This window comes from Cyprinodon tularosa, unplaced genomic scaffold (assembly GCF_016077235.1).
Source record: "Cyprinodon tularosa strain WSP-4 unplaced genomic scaffold, ASM1607723v1 ctg343, whole genome shotgun sequence".
NCBI classification, from domain to species: Eukaryota; Metazoa; Chordata; class Actinopteri; order Cyprinodontiformes; family Cyprinodontidae; genus Cyprinodon; species Cyprinodon tularosa.
Genome location: NW_024039056.1, coordinates 456,964 through 474,049, shown reverse-complemented (window position 1 = coordinate 474,049; position 17,086 = coordinate 456,964).

The following is a 17,086-nucleotide window of genomic DNA, read 5'->3' as shown; positions in this document are numbered from 1 at the left end:
TAAACATGTTTATAAAGCTGAATAAATAAAAAGCATATCTTCTTCCAATTGCTCAGGACAGAATTCATCCAAAGATGTTTTGATTCGTTGAATTAAAAAAACAAAAAAACTTGCTAATTTACTTATTTTTTTATTCACCTACTTCGCTTTATTTCACTCTGTTGGTACATTTAGCTACTTTCCAAAGTACCAAAATAATCTGATGTGGAATTTAAAAAAATAAAAGCTTACATTTAGATTTTAGGTTGTTGTTTATGACTCATTTAAATGGGGAAGTGAGGTGATACTTATTTATTTCTTTTACATCAGAGTTGCCATTACCAATCACTTAATTTAGCTACTTTCTAAACAATCTTCTTTGGGGTTTTTTTTGCTGCATTTCTATCTACTTACAAATGCAACAGTTCTTTGGGCTATGGTCTGTTGCTAGACTATAGCCAAAAGGCAGAGTTATTTTCTACATGGATTTTGAAAAGAAAAGCAACATCAATGTCTCTGAGCTGCTTGCACATGCAGAGATTCCCTTGTGGCTTGACTGTTTGAGTTTCACTGACTGATTTCTAAAATTTGCAAGATTTTATATAGCGCTAGAGAGTGTGCACACTTGTAGTTCTTTAATATATTTATACCGTGTAAAGTTGTAACTGCACATATTCATAGCAACAAACCATGGAGCAGACATCAATTCCAGTCGCATGCAAAAATAAAATGCCCTTGCAATGTAATATGTAGCTCACTTTTTTTTTATATTCAAAAATGTGGAGGCTGGTTTTTAACAACTATTCAATACTATGTGAGGAGCAATATATCACCAAATCTGATAATATTAAGCTAAATATGTACTTGCAAAAATCTGCACTTACAAAACTCTATTTGGAGAGATACAATCAGCAAAATGGAGAGTGGAGGTGTCTGTGCAGGAAAGGGAGCAGAGGAGGGAGGGGTGGGGTGGGGTGGGGTGGGGGTGACTATGTTAGGTGGCGGAGACAACCAGTTAAAATTAGAGCTCTGGTTTTCTTATGGTTATTTAATCAGCTCTGATGTTTTCAGTTAGCTATTGTAAAATAAGCTGGGGCAAGTTAATTTCAGAATCATCTTGATTTTGATGATCAAAGTGAAACAATACACTGTTATTATGAGTAGTATGCAGGGCTGGTAGTTTTTAGTGTTGCACCGATACCGATACCAGGATACTGCACTAAAATGGTGGTAGATAGCGACTATTGTACCAACAAATAGGGCACCAATGCCATTTTAAGAGCCAAAAGTTTATTCAACTATTGTCACCTACTCCAGGTAAGCAAAAAAAGTTGTACTGGATTCACTTTGTATTAGTCTTTTTCCTGCTTCACAAAGGTAGGCAGCAGATTGACAAAGCCATGATGGCAATTATTTTACATCCAAATAGTATGCAGTTCTTCATATAAATATACACCCAAACATCAATTTCAAACAGATGATATCGGTATGGTATTGGTGTCGGCTGATACAGAACAGCCATGTATCGGGTATCGGAATCTGTCAGTCCTCTGCCTCCTTAAATACGGATCTCCTGATGAGCAGATGAGCGACAGGTGGTGCAATCAGCTCCGGCTCCAGGAGATCTCGTACGCCCTCTGGTGGAGAAAGTGGACAGACCTCCAGATCCCAACAATATTAATGATAACGTACGTATTATATACAAATTATCTTGTACACAAATATATCATGACTACATAAAATCTTAACACTAATTGTCATTGTCAAGTATTCAGCGCCCACAAGGTGCTTTTACAAGAAATTGCAAAATATAAAGTAAAAGTTTTAAATTGGGTGCAGGGAAGTATAATATTAACTTCAAAGAGAAAAAACTAAAGTAGAAAAAAAATCGAAAAAGAATGATTGTTTCGATATTTATTCAAGGCAGTAAATGCTAACAGAGCAGATTTATGTATTTATTGATTTTATATACTAACGTTTCAAATGCACACAACTTTCTTATTGCACAATTAAGATAATACAGTATATGATCTGCTCCATTGGTATAGCATTAGCACCTAAATTCAGTCTCTTTGTGTGAATAGTGTAAAATGGACATTCTATATTATTTAATATAAGGTATTGTTGCACTAAAAGCTCTTAATGAGCAGCTATATGAGATTTAAAAAACAAGCAGCTCACTTACCTGCATTCTCCATGATGTTGAATTGATTCCTCGAAATATCAACATTATGATTAACTACACAGAAGTTAAGAACCTTATTTAGCAATATTAGGTAGCTTGTATAATTAATCTGTCATGATGTACTCTTAAAATAGCCTATTGCTACAGCATATCAAATAAATGGTGATTAACTTCACAAATCAGTGAAACCACAATAATCATATTGCTAAGAGTATCGTCATTCCATACCATATTAGTCTCAGGGGATGGTTGGGGTATGAAGAGCTGATACTTAGGATTTTGTGTTCCTATGTGTCTGTAATTTTTGTATCTATTTTTTTCTAAACCATGCACAGACCACAGGGCTCCCCTGTAAAACACTCACCTATGTGTTGTAGGCATGTTGGAGTAATGTTGAAGTGTTTTATTTTGGCCGTGGTATTTAGTTGGCCTTCGCAATTCTTCTGTATAATGTTGTTAATTATTGTTATTTTTAGTGTTTATGTTTTTCTGAAACCTTGAATGTGTGAAGGCAGTGCTCATGTGAGTTAGTGTTCAGGTGTTACCTTTCAATTTTGGTTATTAAATTAGACACCCATTTAAGAATACTTCAATTGCAAATGTGTGTATCGAATTTAAGTTGCTAGTTGAAGTGGCTAGTTTTAGTGGCTGTGTTACCTGACTGCTGAAATTCACCTACATTTTGCAGGTTGGTGGGTGTTAATGTTGTTACAAACCCCACCCTTAAGACCACTAAAGAGTAAATTCTGGCACTGGGTGTAACACAAAAGTCAGTAAACTAAAAGATGTCAGCAGAAAAATATGATTTATTTACAACTTGCAGGGGTCACAAAAAACAAACAAACAGCAAAACAGGGAAGCTTAAAGCCTCAGGGTCTCCAAGGCCAAAACAACAAACAACCCCCCCCCCCCCCCCCTTACTTATAAAACAAAACACTTTCTAACACAGAAAATGAAAAGAACATACAATACCTGGACTCCCTGGCTAACCACAAAACAAGGACAAAACAGTTCAAGAAAAATGGCAGAGAAGCCCTTCCAGCTTCCACTGTGAACAGAAAAGGCCCAAAAGGCATGATCAAGGCCCAGTGAATAAGAGAAAAGGGGCCTGACATCTCAGGGTTGAAGCTCTTTATGAGGTGGCTGACGAGCTTCAACACATTGCACCTGTAACAGCCAGAGAGACCTGAAACACAAACAGAGAGCTCTCTCATGAAGAGAGCTCCTAGAGGTCAGTGACCGTAACAAATGTCAAGCCTGGGTAGTATGGTATTAACATGAGATTAAAGTTGGGAAGCCAAGGACGGTTATAACAGTATGGTTGCAGCATGGTATTTCCTGTAATATTAAGCCAGCAAGAGTGATGACCCCCCACCTCCGTATGCTCAATGTCAAAATGATATTAAGAGATAAATGTAAGGCAAGGCAAATTTATTTGTATAGCAGTCTTCAGTGGCAAGACAATTTAAAGTGTTGCACTTAAGAGAAAGAAAAAGTACATTACAGTGGCATAAAGTGTAGGTTTATTTTATAAAAATTTGGTCAAATACAGAGAGTGTTGCAACAATCCCCAGCCTTGCCTTAAAAAGCATAGTTTGGATAGTTTGGCTAGTATTGCCTGATAGCTATGTGCACTAAAAGGGAGTCTTTTACTCGTAAGAGAAGAGCGCATCATACTCAGTAGAAGCCAGTAGACACGGGATGTTGTATTTCCCGACTCTTGATTGAAAGTTACGCACTGGTTGATTTAACTTTACAAGAATGTGAGCTTTTCTTACAAAAAAATGTTAAATATATGTGAAGGAACAAGTAGTAAGGATAGTTAGGCACAGGTTTGAGTTAAAAATAAGGGCGATGTAACTTACACAAGATGTAATAAAAGAAACATCAAAGTTAAACTTGTGACTCTTTTGCTGTTCTTTTGGAGATTAAATTGTCATTAGAAAAAACAAATGAAACAATGTTATAGCATCAGCTCTGTGTGCTTCCTTCCATGCTGTCATATTTAGTTTTGTTTTGCTTGTTCTTATCTTTTGTACAGCCATATATCCCGCCTTAAACCATAATATTGTACTGTAACCAAGGCTTTCCTTCTTTAACCTGCAGCTGGTGGAAAACACCCTATGGACTCTGCATTGTGTTTTCTTTTGGGTAAAGGTGGGATGTGCTCCATGCAGAAGAGGAATCTGACACAGGGTTCTTAGATGTGGGGAGACCTTGGCGCATTTATTTCATACACCTTACAGGCAGTAAAACACACCGTAAGAAATACAGCAATTCCTGAACAAAAATGCTCTGCACTACAGTCTGCCCCGCAGGACAGACATGTTAGAATTGCGGTAGTACCAGCAATTACAGAAAGCAACAGCACCCTCTTTTGGAACATTTATGTTTATGTACTGCTTAACAGTACTATAATTGATCCATCCGTCTTCGATTGGTCTAAAATTATTAAAGTGGGACTGGGAAAAGATGGATTATCATGTGTTTGTAAATATACTGAATACCATAAAAATACTGAAAAAACACTGTAAAGTGCCTTAAGAGGAGAAAGTGTCATAATCGCTGCCTTGATAGCTGACCTATTTGCTCATTTCACTCACCTGCCTAACCCTCCCCGGTCACTAATGATCATTAATTTTATCACCTGGTCCTGATGCTTTATATACGGCTCAGCTCAGCTATCAGGGCCAGATCAGTGTTTGATTTTGTTTGTGTTTGACTTTGAGATCTTTGCGTAGTTCATGCTTCAATTCTGGGAAGCCAGTGGTTTGGGAGGGTTTTAGACTGGTCTTAGTATTTCCTGATCATGTCCTGGTTCTTGTCCGCTGAGCGAACACTGTTCTGTTTTGGTTTGGCAGAGGGAGCTAGTTTAAAGTTCCATGGTCCTGGCTCCTGTCTGCTGAGCATTCCCTGTTCTTGTTTTGACTTCGTAGAGGGAGCTAGATTAAAATTCTGTGGATTTCCACATGTCGTGTCTTGTTCTGAGCCTGCCTGCTTGGATCTGAACATGTCTGCCTGAACACTCTGGATCTGTCTGTTACGTTTCTGAACAGAACCCCTGACTGGGCTGCGGACTGCTGGACCTCCGAACCATCCTGTCCTGAAGTGTTCCCCTGACCTTGCTCAGACTCCTGCCTGTTCACTTGGGTGCTGCATCGGGGAAACTCTGGGCGGCTCCCGCCACATCTCGTTGGCGGTCCATCGGCTGGATCCTGCCTCACTCGGAGAGGACGGACTGAACTGTTAAACCAGGTAAGTGACTCACACGGATACTCACCTCTCTTACCTGTGTTTCTCTCCCTATACCAGATTGCCTGTGAAGGGTGGTGTGTTGCCTCCCCACGCAGCCACTGCAGATCCACATCCCTGCATTTTGTGTTTCGATAATAAACTTTTTGAAACTTACTGTCTGTCTCGCCTGAATACTGGGCCCTACATTCTGAGATTCTAACATAAAGCTTCCTGGAATGGAAGCAAAACGTCTTCAAACTTGGAAAACAAAGTCCAGTGGTTTGATATTTTAACTTTTTAACCTTTTTTTTGAATAACTATGACCTGGATGACTGACAGTCTTCACCACCATTAATAGGACATGTGTTACATGTGATATAAATCGTATCGAAAGTCACATTGTCGTATGCTTTTTTTAATGTTTTAATCAACAAGATATTTGTTGTTGGGTTTTTTTACAGTGAAAACAGGAAAATGTTTCTCACTTTGATGCTCAGACTAGAGCAAACTTTCTAAATTTCTAGAGAAGCAATAAGATGAAAATAAGGAGTTTTGATCCGTTTTAAATAGTAATAAAATCCCTAAAAAATGAACTCAAAAATTAAAAGGTGTTCTTTCTAGGAATTTTTGAGAAAGACTGAGTCAACAACTGATAAGGGAAAAAAAAATTAAAATCATTTTAGAGTAGTGCTGACATACACAACTGATGTACTGTACAAACTGTACCAAAATGCACTGTGGAGGTAAACTCGAGAAAATAACCTGTTTGGAAAACACCTCTTGATAGGCTGAACACCCCTCAAAACAGGCCAACATTTTATAATGTTCCAATAATCTTAGGAATTTACCAGTACAAAAATATCCTACAATTCTGTCCAATTCTTACTCCCTTACTCATAAGGAGGGTTTGTTTTCTGTTTCTGCTTAGATTACAGCTAATCTTTGTTTCTTTTATTGAGCTGTGATGTAGATATACTGGTGCCCTCTCTATAACATATTTTATGGTATTCAATAGTGTTTTGATCATGTTGAAGAGTAAAGGGTTTTTATTTTATGTCTGTAACTATTGCTTACTTTTAGTTAGCTCAACTGGTGGTGCATAATCATGATCAAACTATCTTTTTTAAGTCTTGTTTTTGAGGCATTTTTATAGTTGAAACTGTATTTCCACACAGTGAATCACATTTGTAATGCTTCCTGATTTTAAATGTCACCAGGCATTAAAAAAACTAACACTTTATGGAGAGGAAAGGATAATTAGAGCCAGATTTTTGGCTGTTACATCACCCACTTGTGCTCTATATCATCCAAACACACAACATTGCAAGATAACACCAAGCTTAAACAGAAGGAGGCAGATTTCTGAACATTAGATGAAGTCAACCGGCTGTCTTTAACTGATACTCTTTTATAAGCTCCATTTAGCTTCAGGGAACCGTTTAATGTTCATCATGTCTGACAGCATTGTCAGTATGCTTATTAAGTTAGAATTAATTTTTGAAGTTGTTATGTTGAATGTAAAAAAACGCTTTCAAATACAAGCTGCCATTGTGGGCTATGATTAATAGTGTCAGCCATTTGGGTAAGAAGTGGCCTGTTAAGTGTTTTTTGTAACTGTTGATCACGAGATAAAAGCTAGATGCTGATTAAAATACCCATCAGCTTGAAGCTGTTAAAGCAGACACACTAAGTCTGAAGGGATTTATCATTCTCTGTTCAGTCTTCATTACCTTGTCAGTTAGTTTTGTCTTGGCTGAATTTCCTCCTGATGGAGTTTTGGGACTAGGGAGCTGTCGTATCACAGGAAAACTCGCTGGACTGCATATAACTAATTCAACCACACATGCACTACTGTATGACAGATCTTTCAGTTTCCAACTTGAAATCCCTCAAATTCTATCCAAGCGCGAACACCATCGTGAGTGCAGAAGTCTCAGGTGACCATTTTATCTCTCCAAAATTAATTTCTTCTTCATGTGTCGGCCATTGAGACTCAGATTGTCCTTTCTCGCTTCATGGACAATGATGATGTTAAATAAAAGTCATTATTTGGCTTGTATTTTTGGAAACTTATTTTAGTGCCTAAGGCTAAAAGTAATTCCCAGAACCCCTAAATTCCTCTTCATCCCTAAATTCCTCTCTTACACCTGGCAGTGGTGTTGTGTGCAGGATTTTGCCCTGCAATTGCAAGGTTTTCAGTTCAAGCCCCGGCTCTGGCTTTCAGTGTCGTTGTGTCCTTGAGCAAGACACTTCACTGCATTGCCTATTGATGGTGATCAGAGGGCCCGTTGCCAGCTTCGCTTCTGTCAGTCAGCCCTGGGGCAGCTGTGGCCACAATGTAGCTTGCCACCATCAGTGTGTGAGTGAATGGGTGAATGACTGAATGTAGCGTAAAGTGCTTTAGCCAAGTCTCCTGACTTGAAAAGGCGCTTTATAGGTACAGGCCATTTACCATTTCATTGTTGTACCTCATTCCATTTAAATGACATACAAAATGCCTTCTTTGATACATATCTAACATAGTTTATCTGATTTCAAGCTAAATATGGTTGTTATGTTAAAACATTTTGCAACTTCACCGTCTCGAGTAAATTTATGATATTAGTCATATAAACAAAGTATAGTAGAAAAATAATAAACTAACAAGAAGGATTAGTCACACCTTGAAGATTTAGACCAACGTATTCCTAAAGCACGAAAAATCTTGCAAAAACAATGGCATTCATTGGATAAGTTATGGTTATGTTTTGTATAAGTAATGAGCACGCTGAAACACGCTGGCACACGCATGCTCAAAATTTCTTGACGTATGCCAGTGGATGACCATACATGGGGCATAAGCTACATGTAAGTTATTTGATATTTGGCATATGTTGTAAGTGTAAGTTGCTCATAAGTCGTGGTGTCTAGCTTATCCATAATCTTATCAAGAATTTGTCTCCAACGTATATCAATGCATTTGCCATGTTCCAGGTCACCGCCGAACATGTTTCTAACTTCCAGCTTCCCTATAATGGCGTATTGGCAGCATTTTGGTAAGAAAGGGGGTTCACAGGATGAAACTGTCAGTACTCCTCCAGACTTCATCCCCATCATAGGGTGAGCGAGAAGGTGAGTGTGATGGATCCTCCCTGCATTAACGGCCACGACAAACAAACTGCTGCAACTGCAAACCTTCTTTTTGTATTTTTTCTTTTTTTTATTATGTTTTTTTTTGTGCGGGCAGTAAACAGCAGCCAGGTTAATACCGCGATCAAAGGCATCTTTTTATGCAGACTGGGCTCGTCGCTGCTGAGGGGAGCAGCTTAAACTGATGCTTCATAATGCATGGTGCTGGTGCATCATTTCAGGGGCATTACGCTGCTGTGCATTATGCATTAGTTAGGCTGTCGTTGGACATAAGTTCTGGACTCTTTATGAATGAGCTTTGTATAAGACCAAAATTGAAAAAACATATGGAAAAATTCAGCATATGCCAGCATTTCAGGAGATTTTTGGATGTCAGGCACAAGCTGGCAAAATTAACAAGGTGGGACTGGGCCCCAAGAGTTGTCCTGCAGACACTTGCAGTTTAAGGCAGGAGTACACTGTACGATTTTTATACACTTTTTGGGGTTATTTTCGTCGTGTATGACATGAGTTCCATCTTGCATACCGTGTCATGTAGTATAAAGGGGGTAACAATGGCCAAATAGCCTCTCATGACCGCATTTCGATCAAAATTCGTATGGTCAGCTGAAAATCAAACGTTTGAAATTCAGTCGACCCAAGTGAGTTAATTGTGAGTGTATTCTCGCAGTTAAAGCAGAGTGCAAAAGAGTGTGCTTGTGTCAACAAGGGAATTCTGCTTCCTCATTTGATTCACTTGGGATAGACGAGTCCGTCCAGGGGCTACGTCCGAAGTCTGGTTTTTTGGACGTACAGTGATAACAGTTAGATGCATTAAAGCATCGGATCATACAACTTAAAAACTAATATTGTAAGCTGTAAAATTATAAACGATGTGGTTTTATCATATAGTTTGACCTAGAGTGGAATAAAAACGATTGAAAATATCATACTGTGCATGCCCACCTTTAGACAATTCTAGAAAAACAGATTCAAGAGACTGCAGCATTAGATTAGGACTACTATATACTTTGTCTGAAAAGATTTGCCTCAGTCGTGTTGACAGTATATCATGACTGGTACATCCATTTTTTTTAGTTAAGGTGCAAATCCTTTGAATAATTGGTTAAGACTTTTAAGAATTTTTTTTAGGTAAAGCATGAAATCCTTCTCTAGCACATCCCCTCAGCCACATTTCAAGCTTCATCGAGTTCCACCCATTATTAATTTTTTTCTCATAAATGTTGATATTTCATCCATCAGACAACAGCTGGTGTTTGCCGCTTAGAGCTGTGTCTGTTAGCTGACAAAAGGAATATCTCCTCCTTTGGATCTATATGCCTTTTTGTGATAAATAACAGATGTTCATGAATAGACTTAGTCACTGATTCTGTGTTTTATTTGGTTGAGCGAGCTTCAATTAAATCTGTGAACTGTCTGTCGGGCACATGCATGTATGACTATGGGAGGGGCTTACGGGGCTTAATAGTGATTAAAAATCAGCTGACGTCCACCTGAATTTCAATTAGAACTGTAACTGGATTAGATTCTCTTCTATTCCCTGCGGCTCCTCTAAAAGCATGTCAAGATAGGGAGTCATTAACTGAATTAAAGTAGACAAAGCCAGGTGGAAGTGAGTGTGCTCAATGAAATCACTGAATAAGGCTGACACTTTTTTTTATTTTTGAAGTAATTTCTTAAACCCTCCTAGTTTGGAAAAACATAAAGGACTTCAGCCTGTCTTGCTATCAGACCCAATGTCTGCTTTATGATTATGAATTTAATCATTTTAAATATTTTTTTCACAATCTTATTAAATACACTGATTGCAGATAATGCTGATAATATGAAATCTCACTGAATCCAGAAGAATTATTTACACAGCTGTTTTGTTGTTTCTGTCATCATAATAAAGAGATATAATAATGAATTTGCCAAATTAGATCTGCAGCATTTCTTGGATTATAATATGTTCATCAAACGAATGGACAGAAAAACGTAAGGGTTTAAAAAACAAGCATTGATCTGACCTTTATGTTGACCTTCTAGTCACCAGCTAATCTGTAGACCAAGTTCTCATTTCTTTTAATATAATAAAAAGGGATCAAATGGCCTTTAAACAATATTAATAAAGAGATTATACACAACATAATTTTGTAAAAACAAAAAAAAAACTATACTTATTTCAAACATAAATTACTCAAAAGTAATAGATTATGGACATTTAAAAAAACAAATAACAAGAGACAAAACACTTAAAAGTCATAAGTGACCTATTGTTTAATCAACAAAAACCTATCAGTTGTCCTAGATAGAATCATAAAAAAAAAAAAATGAAGGTTCCTATGCTCTTTTTCTGGACAATCCCATATAATTGAATTGCTCTAAAATTACCTTCTCCAGGAGGGGTAGAAGAATAGTAATAAGCGACTTCTTTACATCTTAAGCAAATAAATTATGGAGAAACCACTGCTGAATAAGTTCTAGTGGACCTAAAGTTAAACAGACTGTAATAGATTGCAAGAGCCTGGAACATAAAAGCAGCAGCTGAGGCAGCATGTTTGCTCTACATATCATCTATGATTTAAGACATGATATAAAGCAGAATGCAACTGGAAATGCATAACTAATATCTATAAACATTTCAGATTTTTTTACTTATTCAATTTCTTTCAGTTATTGAGTAATTTTATGTAAAAAAATAAAAGTGCAAATAGATTAATCTCCCTTGAGTTAAGGAAGAAAATTCACGATTAATTATGTCTTGTTAAAGATGGGGGGAGTAGTTACTTGTGCTGATAAATAATTTTTAGGATCATGTTTTTTTACAGACTTGCATTTCTTAAAACGTAACATGTTAGACCAATGCAAAGATGTGTATAACTGAAATAAAAAGGGGCAGTTACAGACTGTTTTAAAAAACATTTTATAAACAAAGTATGAAAATGAATCAAGAAATCAGGTAGAAAAATCTAAGAAGTTGAGTAAGTTCTCTGGGCAGCTTCTTTTTTGTTGATATGCCTCCTTCAAAGGATTACCTAAGTCTGAAGTGTTCCAGGTTGGCTTTGCCTCATAAGTATAACCTTTACGTAGCTCACTGACTCCATATGGACATCCACTATCCATTGTTTTGATCAGTGCAGGTTTAGGCTTTGCTACATTTGTAGCCTCCTAGCCGCCATCGACTTTTATTCTCTGTGCTATCAGCCATGATCTCCCAGCCTCTTTTCTGATTGTTCTGTCAAACTCTTACTCAAAGTCGTTGCCAAACGCTTCACCTTTAAGCTTGACAACAGGAAGCCCATTTTTCTCTCCATCCTCCAAAGAATGCTCTCTAATCTAGTCTCCAGGCCCCATTCCCTATCTGAAATCACTCCTCTCCAGCTGATTATTATTTTACACCCTGCTTAAAATAGGAGTTCACCACCCCTTTAAATATGTTTTCTGCCTTAAGATATTGCTTTTTCTGATCTCCATTAACACCCTGACCATTTCATTCTGCTCCTTCAGCATTCTATACGGAAAGGAGAATACTCAGTCACTACAATGCATCAAGGAGGCCCTTTCTGTCCTGTTTGCTTGAAAAAGAAGATAAGGTTTATTTCTCACTCACAATGGTTCCCCCATCTCCGCACAGTGCTTCCTCAGAGAAACCCTTGCATCAGGTGACCTTCCCAACACCATTATTCAAGCCTCTCATTTAGGATAGGAACTGCCACATCAGCCGCCGTCCAAGGAAAGTTTACCAATTTCTTAATATCTTTAAAACTTCCTAAATGCTACTCTTTACCATGCAAGTCTCTCCAGGTTGAAACTAAGGCTTGTTCTTTAGCCTCATTCCACCAGCAGTGTCCGACTCTGGGTGGGGAAAGATGTTTGTAACCCAGATCTACCTGCTTATGCAGGTCACCCGGATTTAGCACTAAGTCTTCTTCTGTGGTCTGCGCACCAAAGATGATCAATTTCTTTATTTCTTTATGTCAAAAGTCCTAATTGCTCCTCTTACCCATGTGAGTCTCTTCAGGTTGAAATAATTTAATACATGGAATGATTATTTATCCCATAAATTTCAGATCAGAAATTTAATAGTATTATGTATGCAAAAGTATTTCAAGAAATTTGACAAAGTCCTTTGAACAGTGACTATGTATTTCTTTTTTATTACTATTTGTTTTCCATATGTGTTAAAATCTTTAATTGTTTTACTTAGAATGCTCTAATGAACTGCAGCATGAAATAAAAATTAAGTAACATAAACAAGAAGCAAGTGTGGCAAAAGATTTTAATCAACCAAGGTGATAAAAGAATCCAGCAGTAAGCAATCAAAAATCAGGAACTTGAATTCTGAAGCGAAGGTGGAGGAGCATAAATCAGGGGTGCCAAACAATTTTTTTTATATTGGGCCACTTCAGCATTGTTAGGTTTATTATTTATACATCATGTGCATTGTTATTCTGTTAGCCAGATTAGACAGAGTAGAAGGCCTTCCTTCACATTGTGGATGTCACTCTGTGTACGGAGGTCATCTAATCAGGACAGCCTTCGTGTCTTTAAAAATACACAGGATATGGGCACATCTTGGAGTTGGTCTGATAGAGGAGAGCTATCTGTAACCCTGAGGCATAGAGGCAAGCTGCATGAAGTTCAAGACATGGATGGCGTGTCAGTTTCTGATACGGACAGCTAAACATCAACATGATGCAACACATAGACTCATGAGCTATACAGTAAGAAGCAGGAGATGACCTTGTTCGGGGCTCAATCTTTGCCGGATGCTTGCAGACGAGATTTTTGAGCCCACAGTTGTGCAAGCTCCAAGCATTTTTCTCTGTCCTGTAACCACCTGATCTGGAATAAACGATGTTATTTTTTATTCCTGTTTTATAGTCCTTTTTATATGTTTTTACCCAGTTTGAGTTAAGAGTAGTAAATAACTTGCTCCCAGGAAAAGAACCGTGAGGAAGCCCTCAAGGCGCAACGGCTTTTTTAAGGGACATAACTTCCTCATTTAACAGCATCATCAAGTCTTTCAAAGGGTCAGTTGCAGTTCTGCAAATGAAGCGTTCACCTGCATCATTTAATTTACAAAGAGCAGACTGCTCTGAGGTGAAAGATCCCAGTTCCAGAAACAAAAAAACCCTGAGTAGTTTCTCTCCATCCTCTTCTCTTAGCCCACAGTCTATGCTATAAATACAAATACAAATGGTTGGACCTAATCTATGTATATGCTTTTTTCTTTCTGGACCTGGACTAATCACATCTACTCTGGTATAATACATTTACTCACTCTTATGCATTTTAGCCAAATTTTAGAACTGAAAGAATGATTCCTCTACTTTATGATACCATATGCCTTTTTTGGCTCGCAATCGCTGAATTTGGGCCTTGAGTTTGACAAGACAAGAGCTAATAATAAAAAATTTGTGGCAGCTGTGAAAAAAATTAAGCTGTGAAGCTGAATAAGGCTGACTAATTAACATGAACACAGCTGAACAGAAACAAAAAATAACTACAAAACCAAATGGAAAAAACAGAAGTCTAACAGAAATATTAATATACAAAGCACAGGATGCAGGAATACACCATGAAGCTGAAACATGGAAAAATGAATAATTCCACTCCTTGGGGAACAGAGACTGCAGGAAAAATGGAGAAAACTGATGCAAAATAAACCTAAAATCCTAGAGGCTGGTTTGTTTTTCTGGGACAAGATGGTATTTTGGTCACGCAAAACTTTGGCAAAAAAGGCTGATTTCAAAACATGCAACACTTTTCTTTCCAATTAAATCTTCTTCTCAGCATATTAACTCTGTGCAGAATCATTAGACCAATCATGCCGAAGCCAGCCAATAGAGTAGAGGTTTCTTCATTGGCCCTTATCCTATGGTGTTTTTTTTAGCTTTCTGTATGATTTTAATCCTTTTGATATTCTTTGCTCTAATCTCACAGAGTTGATCCTTACTGTTATGCTGTGTTGAAAGCCTTTTGTGTCAGTAGTTAAAAAAATATTTCTCTTTCTCTGATCACAGTGTCTGTGTCACACTCCATTAAATAGAATTTTTTTGGTTTTTCTTATGCTTTTTTCCCCCTTTTTTTAGCTATAGGACTATTACAAATAGGATTTATACTCAAAAGCCTAGTAAGAAAGGTAATTCTCACATTGACTTTGTTGGCATATAAAAAAACGTTAAATTGTATGACTATAATTATGAAAGAGAAGTTCTAGCTTTAAACTAATACCATCTTAATATGAATAGAAATGTGTGCTTTTTTTCAAGTATACTGTACATAAAAAGACGTTTCATGCCAAATTAAATTAGTCAAAATAGACATTTATGAGTAACAAGTAGATAACAAAAATAACAAATACAGGCACTACAACACAAGTAAAACATTTTTTTAAGACAAAGAGGTCCTAAGTATAATGTAAAGCTGTGTTTTTTAACTCCTTCTGACCTTAATATTTTAGATGTAACTCCATTCCAACACACCTGATTCAAATGATTAAATTACATCAACAATAATCAAGTGCTATAGAAGACTATTTATTTTTTTAAGCCAGATGTGTGGCAGCAAGGAGACAGTAAAAAACATACCAAACAGTGGTCCCTGAGGGCCAGGGTTGGGAGCCACTAATCTAGAGAGTAAGAAATAAAATAAAAAAAACTCAGGAAAATGTGTTAAAACTGAATTATTCAATGTAGGAACAGCTGTATGATGCAGAGGCTGAAACAATAATAATAACGAGAGCTTTTAATTTCATGCCTTTAAAAAAAAACACATAAAGTTACTACACTAAACTAAAACATGCAAACATTAAATCAGAATTAGAATAAAGCACATTAAGAATGGCCAAGCAGCAGTAAAAACAAACTGCTTTATCTTTGGGAATCACAAAATTTCAGGTTAAATCATTACCTTTTATTACTGCGAAAGGCAGCAACTCCCAGGCACCATAAAAACCAGCGCACGGCCAACTTTACATTGTGTGATGAACAAAAAAAAAATACAGTTGATTTTCTTCTCATACTCTGTGTATTCCCACACATAATCCTAATTTTTAGCAAAATTACTCATTTTAATTAGTGTTTGTGTCTAACTTCTAATATAGATGAGGATGCAATGTGAAGCTTTCCCTCAGGATTCCTTACTTACAGTATAGCAACCATGTCTGCTCTCTTGGGAGGACATGATTCTAAATAAGCAAGTCACAGCTGGCGTGGGGAGGTATCCTAAAAGTGTTCCGCTAGATAATGTCTTTATTATAAAACGATGGGAAGAACCCCAGAGGCTAATACTTGCTGTTACCAACTAAAACAAATTATAAACATATGGAATTTCATTTTTATCTCACCTAACTTCTTATATAATTTCTGTTTTTTTTTTTTTACTTTTAATGGGTTTTTTCCTATGAAAGGTGAATCCATCCATCCATTTTCTGACACGCTTTATCCCAAGTGGGGTCGCAAGGGGTGCTGGTGCCTATCTCCAGCTGTCTACGGGCGAGAGGCGGGGTACACGCTGGAAAGATCACCAGTCCATCGCAAGGCAACACAGAGACAAGCAACCATTCACGCACATCCTCACACCTAAGGAGAATTTAGAGAGGCCAATTAACAGTCATGTTTTTGGACTGTGGGAGGAAGCCAGAGTACCTGGAGAGAACCCGCAAATGCCCAGGGAGAACATGCAAACTCCATGAAGAAAAACCACGGGCTGGGGATCGCACCCACACATTTCTTGCTGTAAGGCAGCAGTGCTACCCACTGTGCCACTGAGCAGCCTGAAAGGTGAATCTGTATTTTTCCAAATTTGTTTATTCACTCCTAATTTTTATGCCATCATTTGGTCAACAGCAAACTCAATATAGAAAATAAATTACTTTTTTTCATTTAATTATTTATCTAATTGAGGAAAAGTTAATGCTCTGCATGACTGCTTTCTAATAACGTTTCCCAGACAAGGGAAGTGTTGTGTATAAACTAGCGTACTAAAGAATAGCTGAAAAGACTAACACTGTTTGGACCTTGTGCAATGTTCAAGTTAGTATGTTAGTTTAGTGCAAGTTTAGTGCAAGAGTTCTTCCAGTCTCAAGTACCACCTAAACATAAAGCATCCCTTAGCCAATGCAGAAGATGCCAGCCAGGCCAAGCACTGATGACGCAGGGAAGGATTCGTGTTCGTCAAACTACAATGTTTGAGTCCATTTGAGGCAAGCCCTTCAGCGCAGCTCTATCAGCCAAGCTAACCAATCTCCATGCTCAGTGGATTGCCACAAACTCAAGCTTGTTCTCCAAGCGGGGAATTTTGCTTTAGGTAGGCTATATTATGTGATTTTTATTAAATTATTTTAATTTACTTCTTAAAGATTGCTTGGTGAATGTGGCTTCTGTGGTATTTATTAAGTCAATTTCATTTCTAGAGTTAGACTTTCATATGATACAAAACCTGTTCAAAGACTTACTTTTACTTAATATTTAGGTAGCAAGCACATATCATAAATGCCTTTGACAGAATTCAAATGAACCATTTTAATATAGATTAATCTAGAATAATTCTAAAATTAGAGTGAGAATAATG